The sequence below is a fragment of the Panthera tigris genome, chromosome D2, assembly GCF_018350195.1.
Source record: "Panthera tigris isolate Pti1 chromosome D2, P.tigris_Pti1_mat1.1, whole genome shotgun sequence".
Lineage (NCBI taxonomy): Eukaryota > Metazoa > Chordata > Mammalia > Carnivora > Felidae > Panthera > Panthera tigris.
In genome coordinates, this window is record NC_056670.1 from 23,565,279 (window position 1) to 23,579,687 (window position 14,409).

Consider the following 14,409-nt stretch of genomic DNA (forward strand, 5'->3'; position numbering starts at 1 on the left):
GAAGTGAATATCACTGTTTAGGCTAACACTGTAAAAATTGTAATGTTATAATTATTGTTTATTTGGAGAATTAATCTCCTCCAAAGTTATTTATTATTGGTGTTTATACCATGATTGCACTCTAGCCTTTTACATACTAAAAAACTGACTTGTTGTATTGCATGCCCTTTGTCCCGTAACACGTGTGTGCAATGACAACAACTTGTTTTTAAAGGTAGTATAGCCAGATTGGGTTTTGTTTATTTAATGTGACCTACATTTTCGATTTTTATTTAATATGCCTAGAGGGCATGGCAGCGCTCTTTGACAGTGGTACTCTGTGATCTCCAGAAAGCACCATAATGTCATATCTACTGTATGTACATTACATAAGACAGATGATTTTAAGATTTATTATATTAAAAAATTCTTTTTAATTCCAACTAAATTCTGACCTTCATACAATGAAATGCATTATAGATGTTGTGCTTCCTTAGAGACATAAATTTGCTGTTGAAACATGGGAGCTGGCTCACTCCAAGGGATATTCCACCTACATACCATGGCCCAAGCCATGTACTGTGTCCAGCTGGGGTCTTATTTTTAAATATATATATTTTTTGTCCACATGGGCAGTCAACCTGTGAGTTGATTTTTGAAGAAATTACCAAAGTTTCTGGGAAAACATGTTCAAGGTTAAACTGAAGAATGGATCTAATTTTTATGATTTGTTTTGTAAGGAAGAAATTTTTCTTTGAACTAGTCTTTCATTCTTTCTTCCCAAAGTTATGGATTCTCAAATGCTAAATTCAGGTTGCTTAGACACTGTTTTCCAGTATTCTGCAGGGTAGATCAGTTGTATGTAAGTTGGAATGTTCTTTTCCCAGAATTGATAAGAAAAAGTTTTTAGATTATGAAATATTATAATAATAAAGCTATATTTATGACTAATGTGTTGGTATGTTTTGTCTAGTTGAAATGTTTCTGGGGAGCCAAGTGTACTGGTCCATTAATAGTGAACAAAATAGTTTTTAGTGAATAAACTGTTCACTGCACATATAATCACCATGATCTTGTACCTATAAGCTTTCTTAAATTTTTTTTTTTAACATTTTATTTATTTTTGAGACAGGGAGAGACAGAGCATGAACAGGGGAGGGTCAGAGAGAGAGGGAGACACAGACTGAAACAGGCTCCAGGCTCTGAGCTGTCAGCACAGAGCCCGACGCGGGGCTCGAACTCACGGACCGTGAGATCATGACCTGAGCCGAAGTCGGACGCTTAACCGACTGAGCCACCCAGGCGCCCCCCTATAAGCTTTCTTAAAAACTAAGCTTGATTGTTTTTGTTGATCACAATGCCTATATCAAAAAGTTATTTTTACATATGTTCACCCTGAGAAGTCCTCACTAAAAGCCCATTTGGTACTTTTCTCCCATCTTCCTCCACACTATGAGTAATTTTCCTACACTCTATTTTTAAACTTGGCAACTCTTAGCAAAAACCATGAACAGATTTCACAGTGTATATCCCAGCTTATATAGGCTATACATCTCAGTCATCGCAAGACCCAAGAACGATTACAATAGATAACAGAGAGAAGTACTGTATATCATTGGGAGATTACTCAGCCATTTGGTCTTTTAAGAACCATGGAATTAGGAAAATCGAGAGGGTGCCATTTGTTTAGGAGTTGTTAGAGCTTTTAGGGAGATGACCTTAGTCTGTTCTTCTACTTATTCGTGTTAAGGTTGATGGATTCACCAGGTCATAATATTCTTGAAAAATAACGGTGACATTCTTCATGATCTCTGGGCAGGAGAAAACATAAATAAATCCCAGTGTCTCGATTCTGCTTAGGCTGGATCCTTGAAAAGTGAATTCCAGAGATGGCGTACATGGAGGGATAAGCACAAACCTTGGAACCATTTCAAAATTTAAGTAATGGAGAGCTTTAGATTGTAGGATTATTTTTTGTGGATTTAAGGTGGTGAATTTTTTTCTTTTTTTCATTCTTTTCTGTCCATGTTCTGTATCAATAAAATGGACACATCTGAAAAGTTCATTTAAGAACGGGATCTTTAATCTGTAGCACTATGATGTGTTTACTCTGCATTTGTAGCCATTATTCTAAGATATTTCAAGCCGTTCCAAAAATGAGTTTTTCTCTTAGAGGAACCTCACATAGAGGCGGGCCTGGCTCTCCTACCCACACTGTAAGGACACTGGTAAAGTTTGTATATGTAAGGATAGGTGTGTGGGAAGGTGAAGGAGAGCTTTTTGGTACCCATGATTGCTATCCCAGAATATCTGAAGTGCTGTCACATGCAAGAATGCTTCTTTTGTGTGGCTTTCAGTCAGTGAAAGTTCTACAAAAGCAGACTTTTAAGTCATTGAACGAAAAATGTCTAAGTGCAACTCAGAATAGGTCACCTTGTTGAAAAGTGAGCTCCCTGTCTCTGTGCCACTCTTTCCTTTGTGGTTGATGGGACTCTGCTTTGGGTAAGGAATTGTACTGGATTCTTCAAAGAACATTGAGCCCTGGGATTCTATCATATGTATTGATACTACATTATTGTAAATGTTGGCTGCATCAAACTGAATGTTGATGTGATAAATTGATTTTGGAAATTTTACTTCATTGACTTGGACTTGGTGACGTTTGCTGTGAACATGCTTCCACAGTTAACCTCAGAAGATGCTTTTGAGGTAGGTAGGGATGAGATATCATTTTCTTCTCTTGGCATGTGCAGAAACAGCATCAGGGGAAATGGGAGATGTACACTGGCGTTGTTACCTCAGTCAGGACCATGTGACTCTGGGGAAGCATCTCACTTCACTGAATGTGTTTTCAGGGTTTAAAGAGAAAGTATGATTTTTTTGTTACAACATGGCTCCTGAATACAAGCCAACTACTTCATCTGATGTTAGTCGCGTCAATAGCAATTCTGTCCAAATTGGGGGGAATTGGCAATATTTGACTTAGTAAGGGATGACGTGTGACTCCAGTATCATACCTTTCTCAAGCATTTTTCAGGTAGTTTTGATGATACTTTTGCCTTTCTTTTGATAATACTGAAGAATGTGACTTCACCATATTTTACAATGAAGGTGGGGCTTAATAATTGTTGGGAAGAGTTGCCCATGGCCCAAGACCTCCTTCATGACTGAGCGAGAGTGGGATTCAGAATACCATCTTCCTGAATCTCAGCCAGTGCTCTTTTCACCACATTGTGCCATCTCCTTGACAAGAGTCCCAGAACATGGCCCTAAATGTGTGCATTTGTTGATTGCACAATGGTTCCCAGTGTCCTAAAATTCAGTTTAATATTTATTGTTAATGATTGCACCTATTTCATGCAAGTTGTTGTGAGGGGATATAAATATCACCACTTGGCAATCTGTAGATACTCTCCTTATAATAGAGCCACCCTAGGTTGGCAAGGAATTCCTGAGTTTCAGATCTTTCAGAATTTAGGGCACACGTTTTTGGACGCTTCAAACTTGCAGTTTGCAAACTGATGAGAGGGACACTGCATTTACCTCACTGGATGTATAGAGAAACAACTGGTTATATATCTCAATCCCTGGTCTTTGTTCAAGGCAAGGTGTTCATTTCCCTCATTGTCAAGAATGCCCCTTTTAATTTCATCCCTATTTAAGTCTACCTGTAACTTGACAGCATAGTTGAAATTTCTTATATAATCCTAAACACAGGGCTGGTGGAGGGAACTAGGATTCTTATTGGGTGAGGGGTAACCTATCATAAACACAGAGGTTTGAGGTGACGGGGTAGGTAAGAGCAAATGAGTAGGGATGCAGTAACCAGGATGCAGAACAAAGCCCAGAGCTTGCCTTCGTGCCCTGGCTCTGGCCTCCCTCTCCTATTTCCTCTAGCCCTGCAGTGCTGACTTGCCCCATGCCAGCCACTGACTCCCTTTCAGAGCCTCTTGAAAACCTGCTGTCCCCCTACACAGCAGTTATATCCCATTATGCCCTCTGCCTGGAATGCCCTTTTTCTTCTCCACCTGGTTAATTTCTACGTAGCTTTTAGATTGCAGGTCAACTGTCACTGCCCCAAGGCAGCCTCATAACTTTTACAACACCATGTACTTTTGCCCTATAGGACTAATCCCAGATGCCCCTTTAGACCTAATGGAATGATTCCTTGACTCACATCTGCTGACTCCACTAGTCTGTCATTCCATGAACAAGAGGCCATGTCTACATCTTTTATCCCCAGTATGTCCCCAGTGCCAGGTGCAGTACCTGGCACAGAGTGAGTCTTCAGTGAGTGAGTATTTGCAGAGTGTGTGAACATTAGTACCCTCAGATATGTTTTTTTTAAAAGCAAAGAAGAGTGAGAAGGTACATTTTCTTTTAGCTGGGAAGGATCAAAAAGGAAGTGGCATTTAGAGGATGAGTACGATTGGGGGCAGCAGAAGAGAGAAGAGCATTTTAGAAGTGTGAGACCAGTGAGCCCTGGGAAACAATGTTATTTCACCTTCTGTGGCCATGTTTGCCTGGCAAAATCACTTGAATTTATACACATACAACAATCCATCCATCCATGCATCCAACCAGCCACTCACCACTATTCACGGGGGACTGTGAATAAGCCAATCACTGTAGTAGGTATAAGAGATATAGGTTGCCTCCTGACCACATATATTTGAGGTAGCTGGTGAAGTGTTCTGAACTCAATCAGTCACTGTGGCCTCTGGAATGGTGTCTACATTACCCTGACTGGTCTTAGGGCTTTTGTAGTCTTCCAGGACCACAGTACATAAACAGAATCCCAGACCCAGCCATTCTCTGTCCTGTGACACTGTTTATCTTCTTCATGACATCGATTGCTATCTGAAATTATTTGTTTAATTATTTATTGTCTGTCCCCTACTCCGGCCTCATGGGAGGGCTTTGCCTGTCTGTTTCACTGAATACTGCCAAATTCCTGATTGATGATTTGTTCAATGAACAAATAAATTGACTCTAGAGAGAATCCTTCTCAGGAGATCTGATTTGGAGCAGGGCTAAGTAATATATCTCTCCCTGTTGACTGGGAGGTTACAAAGGAAGAAAAAAGACTTGGAGGAATCCCTCCAGTATGTAGAATAGAGGGAGGAATCTTTGGGGTCCCACATGTGGTCTGAATGTTCTTTCTTAGATGTCAGTAGTTCATCGCTAATGTTGTTTCTCGCTGGATAGCCTAGGCTTCTGCAAGACGGAAACCGGGCTCACAGCTAGGCCTGTGTCCCCAGATGGTAACAAACTCTTCTGAGATTACTCCACAGCAGTGATTCCTAAACATTGGTGGGAATCATAATCACTTGGGGAATTTGGTAAAGATACAAAGGTGGTCTAGGACCTATCCTACTTAAGCAAGCCCTGGCATCTGTGTTCTCTATCAGCTCTCTAATTCTAATACACACCAAAGTTTGAAAACTAGTGCTCTGTATGGCTGCATTTCCCAACGTTTGTTCCAGGAATACTAATTTCTCAGAATGTTAATAGTTAAATAAATAAATAATCAGGTTAAACATGTTACCCTACTGCAGATGGTTCAGAATCATTAAAATGCAAATGTGCATTGTGAATCTCCTAGAGGGGGCAAAAGTATACAAATGCTTCTCAAACTTATCAGACCATGGAACTGTTTAGTTCTAGGGAACATGCATTAACATCTTTTGCGACTGCAAAAATAATGAGTGCTCAGAATATACTTTATTTTTTTATTTTATTATCATTTTTTAATATGAAATTTATTGTCAAATTGGTTTCCATACAACACCCAGTGCTCACTTCAACAGGTACTCTCAATGCCCATCACCCACCTTCCCCTCCCTCCCACATCCCCCTATAACCCTCAGTTTATTCTCAGTTTTTAAGAGTCTCTTATGGTTTGGCTCTCTCCCTCTCTAACTTTTTTTTTCCTTCCCCTCCCCCATAGTCTTTTGTTAAGTTTCTCAGGATCCACATAAGAGTGAAAACATATGGTATCTGTCTTTCTCTGTATGACTTATTTCACTTATCATAACACTCTCCAGTCCTATCCACGTTGCTACAAAAGGCCATATTTTTTCTTTCTCATTGCCACATAGTATTCCATTGTGTATATGAATCACAATTTCTTTATCCATTCATCAGTTGATGGACATTTAGGCTCTTTCCATAATTTGGCTATTGTTGAAAGTGCTGCTATAAACGTTGGGGTACAAGTGCCCCTATGCATCAGCACTCCTGTATCCCTTGGGTAAATTCCTAGCAGTGCTATTGGTGGGTCTTAGGGTAGATCTATTTTTAATTTTTTGAGGAACCTCCACACTGTTTTCCAGAGCGGCTTCACCAGTTTGCATTCCCACCAACAGTGCAAGAGGGTTCCCGTTTCTCCACATCCTCTCCAGCATCTATAGTCTCCTGATTTGTTCATTTTAGCCACTCTGACTGGCGTGAGGTTGTATCTGAGTGTGGTTTTGATTTTATTTCCCTGATGAAGAGCGATGTTGAGCATCTTCTCATGTGCCTGTTGGCCATCTGGATGTCTTCTTTAGAGAAGTGTCTATTCATGTCTTTTTCCCATTTCTTCACTGGACTATTTGTTTCTTGGGTGTGGAGTTTGGTGAGTTCTTTATAGATTTTGGATACTGGCCCTTTGTCCGATATGTCATTTGCAAATATCTTTTCCCATTCCGTTGGTTGCCTTTTAGTCTTGTTGATTATTTCCTTTGCAGTGCAGTAGTTTTTTATCTTCATGAGGTCCCAATAGTTCATTTTTGCTTTTAATTACCTTGCCTTTGGGGATGTGTCAAGTAAGAAATTTCTGCAGCTGAGGTCAGAGAGGTTTTTTCCTGATTTCTTCTCTAGGGTTTTGATGGTTTCCGGTCTCACATTCAGGTCCTTTATCCATTTTGAGTTTATTTTTGTGAATGGTGTAAGAAAGTGGTCTAGTTTCATTCTTCTGCCTGTTGCTGTCCAGTTCTCCCAGCACCATTTGTTAAAGAGACTGTCTTTTTTCCATTGGATATTCTTTCCTGCTTTGTCAAAGATTAGTTGGCCATACATTTGTGTGTCCAATTCTGGAGTCTCTATTCTATTCCATTGGTCTATGTGTCTGTTTTTGTGCCATTACCATGCTGTCTTGATGATTACAGCTTTTATTAGAGGCTAAAGTCTGGGATTGTGATGCCTCCAACTTTGGTCTTCTTCTTTAATATTACTTTGGCTATTCGGGGTCTTTTGTGGTTCCATACAAATTTTAGGATTGCTTGTTCTAGCTTTGAGAAGAATGTTGGTACAATTTTGATTGGGATTGCATTAAATGTGTAGATTGCTTTGAGTAGTATTGACATTTTAACAATATTTATTCTTCCAATCTGTGAACACGGAATGTTTTTCCATTTCTTTGTATCTTCTTCAATTTCCTTCATAAGCTTTCTGTAGTTTTCAGCATATAGATCTTTTACATCTTTGGTTAGGTTTATTCCTAGGTATTTTATGCTTCTTGGTTTAATTGTGAATGGGATCAGTTTCTTTATTTGTCTTTCTGTTGCTTATTAGTGTATAAGATGTAATTGATTTCTGTACAGTAATTTTGTATCCTGAGACTTTGTTGAATTCATGTATCAGTTCTAGCAGACTTTTGGTGGAGTCTGTCGAGTTTTCCATGTATAATATTATGTCATATGCAAAAAGTGAAAGCTTGACTTCATCTTTGCCAATTTTGATGCCCAGAATATACTTTAGTAAACACTTCAAAAGTACAATCACTGGGCAACCCCCCTGTCTCTTTAGGAGAATTTCAAACCCTCTATCTTAAGTCAGCTCGCAATTAACAGCTGGGGTGGCCAATTTTTAGGTTATTTTGAATTTATCTAAAACCTTGCTTCTTGAAGTCATCTGTGGACCAGAAGTCCCCAGCATCACTTAGGAATTTGTTAGAAATGCAGAATCCCAGGTCCCTCCCCAGAGTTATTGAATTGGAGTCTGAATTTTAATACAATTCCTAGATGATTCATTTGCACGCATATAGAGAAGTGGTTCTTCATCAGGGGTATATAAATACATGGGGATCCATTTAATATCTAATTACTGGCCCTCTTCTCACCATGTCTTATCAGAATTTCTGATTTACTCTTGTATAAAGAGAGAAGGGGGGAAAGTGCCCAGCTAACAGTCATATGCTCTAGATATTCCCTTCTTTGGCTCAGATTTTCCAAGGCTGGACTCCTGGCTGAAAGAGTCAGGGATAGTAGTCCTAGATGTTTAGGATATCCAGCAAAAAGCAAACACTTCCTGAAACTTACAGTGTTTCTCAGAAAATAAATTACATAACTTACTTTATTGGATATAATAGAGAAAACACTGGTTGTGATTCAGGGTAATTAGTGCAAAAATTGCTTGGGATTTTATCATTGTTTATAGGCTTCTTGACACAAGTGAAGCTCAAGGTTATCCAGTCCTATTCTCAAGAGCTTTCACCTCCATCTCTGAAGTAGCCTGCCAGGTGTACCACTCAGTGGGTCATCCAGGTAATCCGTCCTCTTTTTTCCAGCCTTTCCCCCATTTCTGGCCTTCACTATGTACCTGGATTCTCTCCCTTGCCTTGCCTTTTGGTTTACAGCAGTTTTATCATAATGTGCCTCAGTATGGTTTTCTTTATGTTGCTCATGGTTTATTCTTGAATCTGTGCTAGATATTCATGAATTTGTGCGTTGATATCATTTTTCAAATTGGGAATATTCTTGGGTATTATATCTTCAAATATTATTTCTGCCTCATTTTCCTCTGCCTCTAGGGATCCATATTATACATATTATACCTTTTCACAGTGTCCCACATATCTCTTGTGCTTTTTCTATTACTTTTCATATCTATTTTCTCTGTGATTCAGTTTGGATATTTTCTATTGGTCATTCTTCCAGTTCATTAATTTGTCTTCTGTGTCTAATCTATACTAAATGCATAATATCACATATATTTTAAAATTCTGATATTTTCATTTGATTCTTTTTTTTGAGATTAAAATTGTCTGAAAAGTTCCCCATTTTTAAATGTTATTTTCTCTAAATTCTTGAACATATTAATTACAGTTTTTTGTTTTTTTTAGAGAAATACAGAGAGAGAGCATGAGTGGGGAGGGGCAGAGAAGGGGAGAGAGAATCTCAAGCAGGCTCCACATTCAGCATAGAGCCTGACATGGGGCTTGATCTCACAGCCCTAAGACCATGACTTACACTCAAGAGTCAAATGCTTGACCGACTGAGCCACCCTGGAGCCCCTAATTATAGTTATTTCAAAGTCCTTGTCTACTAACTGCAATATCTATGTCACCTGTGGTTCTATTTTTATTGAATGCTTTTTCTGGTGGTTTTCATAATATGGCCCTGACTCACAGCATGTCTAGAAATTTTTTTTATTGAATGATGGTCATTGTATATAATAATTATATACACTTCCAAATATCTTTTTCTTCCTTCACAGTGGGCTCATCTTAGGCAAATGAAATTGGGACTGATTATCTTAAGCCAGCCAGAGATTGAACTCAGTTGAGACTCACTTTTAGTTTTGGCAAGGTTTAGTATACCTCTGATTTGTTACTGAGCTGTTGTCCGTCAAGGTTTTCAACTGAATGCTTGGTGATGTGTTCACTGGCCTCCCTATTCCTAGCAGGATCTAATCTTTGTCTCTTCAGCATTATGAAACAACAGAAAACTTCTCTCTGATTTTCGGAGCTTTTGGTTTACCTTCCAAGTCCTAAAGTCTGCTCTTTGTTTTCCCAGCAGAAAAAGTCCATGGGGGAAAAATGTTACTTTGTGTTTCAGAGGTTTTATGTTTAGAGTTTCAATCACCTGCCCTTATAGCCTCAGAAATTAGCAAATGTCTTGAGGGATTGTGTGTTTGAGGTCCCTCAAGCCTTTAATTACATCTCTACAGCCCCCCAAGACCATGAAAATCTCTGCTGGGTTTTCTTTCCCACAGCTATCTGGGAAAATCTCAGACTGCCAATCTCTTAGAATCTGCATATATCCCAAAGGAAAAAGTGACTGCGGGTTGCTAGAGAGCTGAAGTTCTCTCCTCTTGAGAAATTTAGCCATTCTTCCTCTTTAATTCAGCAACCGTCTGATGTTTTTAAACAAGTGAATCTATATGTTACATAGTACTTGTAGCTGTTCTTGAAGGAAGCATTGGTCAGCCGCAGTCCACCCAGAATCTAATGTTCTCATCTTGCCTTTTGGATTGACATTTTGATCACGTGATTTCTCTGGTTTTTCATTTTGGCTTCATTCTGGTTTCTGTTTCTTGGATTACCCTCAGCTCTGGGAAGTGCAAATCTGTCATCCCTCCCCAGCACAGGTCTCCAGCACAGATCAAGTATCTTAGGCTTCCACCTGATTAAATGGAATATTACAAAAAAAAAAAAAAAATAAACTATTATGAAACTATAACAGTGTAAGCTGAATGCAGAGTGAGCCAAATGCAAGAAATAACTCTTGGTGAAAGAATGATTATTTGTACTCCAGTACTGTTCTCCTAACAAAAGAAGGGAAAATATTTTCTCTAGGTATTCATTCTCTGGAGAATTATTTTTATCTGAAATATTCCCATGTTTTCCTAATAGTGAATCTAAAAAACACAAGTCTGATATCTTGAAGAGAGAGCCTGTTACTTCCAATTTCTTGATGATAAAAAATAGAAAATATGATGGATTAAAGATTTTTGAAAAGCTATATATCCTGAAATATTAAGTGACAATTTACAGCTCAAAATAAACTTTTTCTATTCACATATAAATATTATGTAAGAGAGGGAAAGAGAGTGAGAAAAGGAAATTGAGCGGATATGTAATCATTTACCATGAGGTTATTACTGTGATTTGATGTGCTTCTCCAAACAATTATAAAAACCCTTGAAGGCAAGGCCCCTCTGTAGCTCAGTAACCCAGAGAATTTCAGAATTGAGATCTAATGGACCTGTTTTATTCACAAAAGAGTTATTGGAAATAATATTAAAGTATGTATTTCTTTCAAGAGAACCAACCACAAAAAATGTACTTTCTTTGTTTACCAAATGACCACTTACATTGTTCCCCCACATTTCCAACATTGGTCATCAACTCCTTGAATCTACTTGAGCTAAACACACTTTCTCCTTACTTTGCGTCATTATAATGTTTATTTATACATTATCCAAATGCTGATTATTACTGGGCATCCTGTCTGAAGTGCTTAGAATGGGTTATTTTAGTACTTTGTGCCCTGGTAGTCATTTTTAAACATACCAGTAATGATTCCAGTGGATAAAACATTCAATAGTCTTTCATAAATAGAAACTGCCCTAAACATGAACAAAACGTCCATGCTCTTTTTGTTGTTGTTGTTTTGCTAATGTCATGTTTGAGTCAACTAAACTTCTTTTCTACAGACTTTACTTTTGAAAGGTTGGCATGGAAAGTGAGAAAAAATGAAAATTCAGCTCATAGTAATAAAAACCTTGGGACCTTTGCTAATAGTTGTCACATCTATTGTGGAGGAAGAAACAATATTTGTCCTCCTACTTTTCTAGGTTATTGACTGTGACATCCCTCCTCCCCATAAAAGACAGATTAACAAGGGGCCTGGCTGTCTCATTTGATAGAGCATGAGACCCTTAATCTCAGGGCCATGAGTTTGAGCCCCACTTTGGGCATGGAGCCTACTTAAATAAAAAAAAAAAAAAAGACACATTAACAAGAGAAAAGCAATTTTAATTACATATGCACATATGTATATAGGGGAGTCTCCCGAAGATAAGAGACTCAAAGAAGTGACCAAAAGCAGGAAGCTTTGATACTTTTTAGACAAAGAAACAATAAGTTTGTGAAGAATTGGCAAAACAAAGAAGTTTGGGCTAGGGGGCAATAAAATGGTGAATAAGTAACAAGATTTGTCCGAATAGCTTTATTGGCCCTAAATTCTCTGTCTGGTGGTAAGGATGCCTTCCACCCTCCTGGTGCAGAGCGGGTAACTTTCACATGGGACATTGACAGAGGAGGGTCAGAGTATCATCCTTCTTGCACTGGCTGTTTCTCAGGTACCTTTAATTCAAACTAATCAATATACCAAAGGAGCATATTTTGGGGTGACATCCTTAATCCCTGTGCTATCTAACTCAACCTCGATTAGCTTCATCACCCACAACTCAGACATTGTGGCCTTTTTTCTTGAAGATGGATAGGACTCTAGAGATCATTAGTCTCCTTTCTTTTTTATACTTGGGGATTGATAGTGTGATTTTTTTCCAAGAACCACCTGAGTTAGTAGCAGAGAAAGAACTATAGTCTGAGTCTCTTCATTTTCTTAAACTTAGGACTCCTTGAAAACAAGTAACAAATATACTTTTGTTTAGAAACTTACTTTCCTTTACAGTGCACCTCTATAAAAAAAAGAAAAAACAACAAACTTAAATCAGAATCCGTATGTACGTTGTGTGTTGTGTGCTACCCTTGCACAAAAAGGAAAAGGGAAGAAATAGGAAATGTGTATTTGTAAAATGAAACAATGGAAAAATAAACTGGAAACTAATAAAAATCAGTTCTCCTTTTAAAGGGAGGGAGAGAATTGGAAGGAGGTGACAGGGATACAGCTAAGATTTCTTTGAATTACTTTGTTTTATGATATTGATTTTGGAATCAAGTAAATGTTTTACATAATAAAAACTTTGAAAACAATGACAAAATGCACAAATAACTAATGGAAAAAAAAAGTAGAATCCAACAGGGTTACAGTCAAAAATGACTTTAAGCCATCTATCTTCTAGTGGTGATATTTGAATATAACACCAAAAGACTCACCTCTGGTCAGTATTTCTTATGAAAGGAAAGCCAACAGCAAATGTATGCATCCCGTTTAGATACAGATTATTCCCAAAGATTGCATAATATATGTTTCGTGACCAATCTCAGGACTGTGTCGTTTTTAAAGATGGTATATACCGGATCTGATTTAGGCTGTGCAGTCAGATTAATATCAGATCCACTATTTACTACTTTTGTCACCTTGGGCAAATTACTTCTCTAAGCTTACATTTGCATGTATATAAAGTGCACATAGTAATAGTTCTTACCTCAAGGATTTGCTGTGAGGATTAATACAGATAATCCACATAAAGAGTTTAGCACAACCTCAGGTAAATAGTGAGAGCTTAGTAAATTTTAGTAATTATTTAAAGAAACACTACTTCAACAACCAAAAACAAAGGAAAAACAAATAGTCCCATTTTTACATTAAAAGCATGAAGTACATTATATATACAAAAGAGTATGTGTGATATATGAACCAATTTTTAAAAAAACTAATAAAATGAACACTCAGGTATCCCTACCTAGCTTAAGATACAGAACATTTGTAAGGAATTTTCAAGTCTCTGCAAATGATATTCTCTTTAGTTTTGTTAGTTTCAGAAACTTTTAAAAATGCTATTTTACTATATCATTTGTGATTGTTCTTTTCTTAATATTTCCTTATTTGAGATTCATATGTATTACCTGCATTTCACTCAGTTTCATTGTTGTGAGATGTTCTATGAATGCACTACAATTATTTTTTAAAAATCCATTTTACTGTTGGTGGGTATTTGGATTGATTACAGTTTTTGCTATAACTAGCATCAAATGACAAAATAATCCAATTTAGTAACAAGTTTGATGCCCTTTATTCAAGAGAAAACAATCCATAAATTGGGGACATCTGGTGTCTCACAGGGAGTGGAACATTATTTCCCCAGGGGATTTTGGGCAAAAGTGAGTTTTATAGAGCATTAGAAACAGTGATGCAGAAGGAAGGCACAATTGGTTAGGAAGTTGGGGACTCCTTTATGCGGCTAGCTGAAGCTGAGTTGGAGGATGATGATGTGTGTATGTTAGGTTTCCTTGACAGTGAGGTGTTTCTAGTAAATGCAGACTTAGGTTTAGATTTGTGAAGTGGATGGGGGCACTGGGTTGGTCTCCATTTTGTGGGTTCTGTTACATGTATTAACTTTATCACTTACAATGTTGATATGAGCATCCTTATACATTTTCCAGGTGCAAATGCAGAAGAGTTTCTTTAGCACACCTCCCTGTGCATAGAATTGCTCCATTATGAAATGCACATTTAACTTTGCTGGGTAATTATAAACTGATTTCTGAAGCAGTTTACTAATTTTTTTAAAGTTTATTTATTTTGAGAGAGAGAGAGCACAAGCAGGGTAGGGGCAGAGAGAGAGAGAGAGAGAGAGAGAGAGAGAGAGAGCAAGCATCCCAAGCAGGTTCCAAGCTGTCAGCATGGAGTTGATGCTGGGGAGCTCCATCCCACAAACTGTGAGATCATGACCTGAGGGGAAATCAAGAGTCTGACACTTAACTGACTGAACCACCTAGGCGCCCCATCTCTCTCTCTTTTCAAAATTAACCTG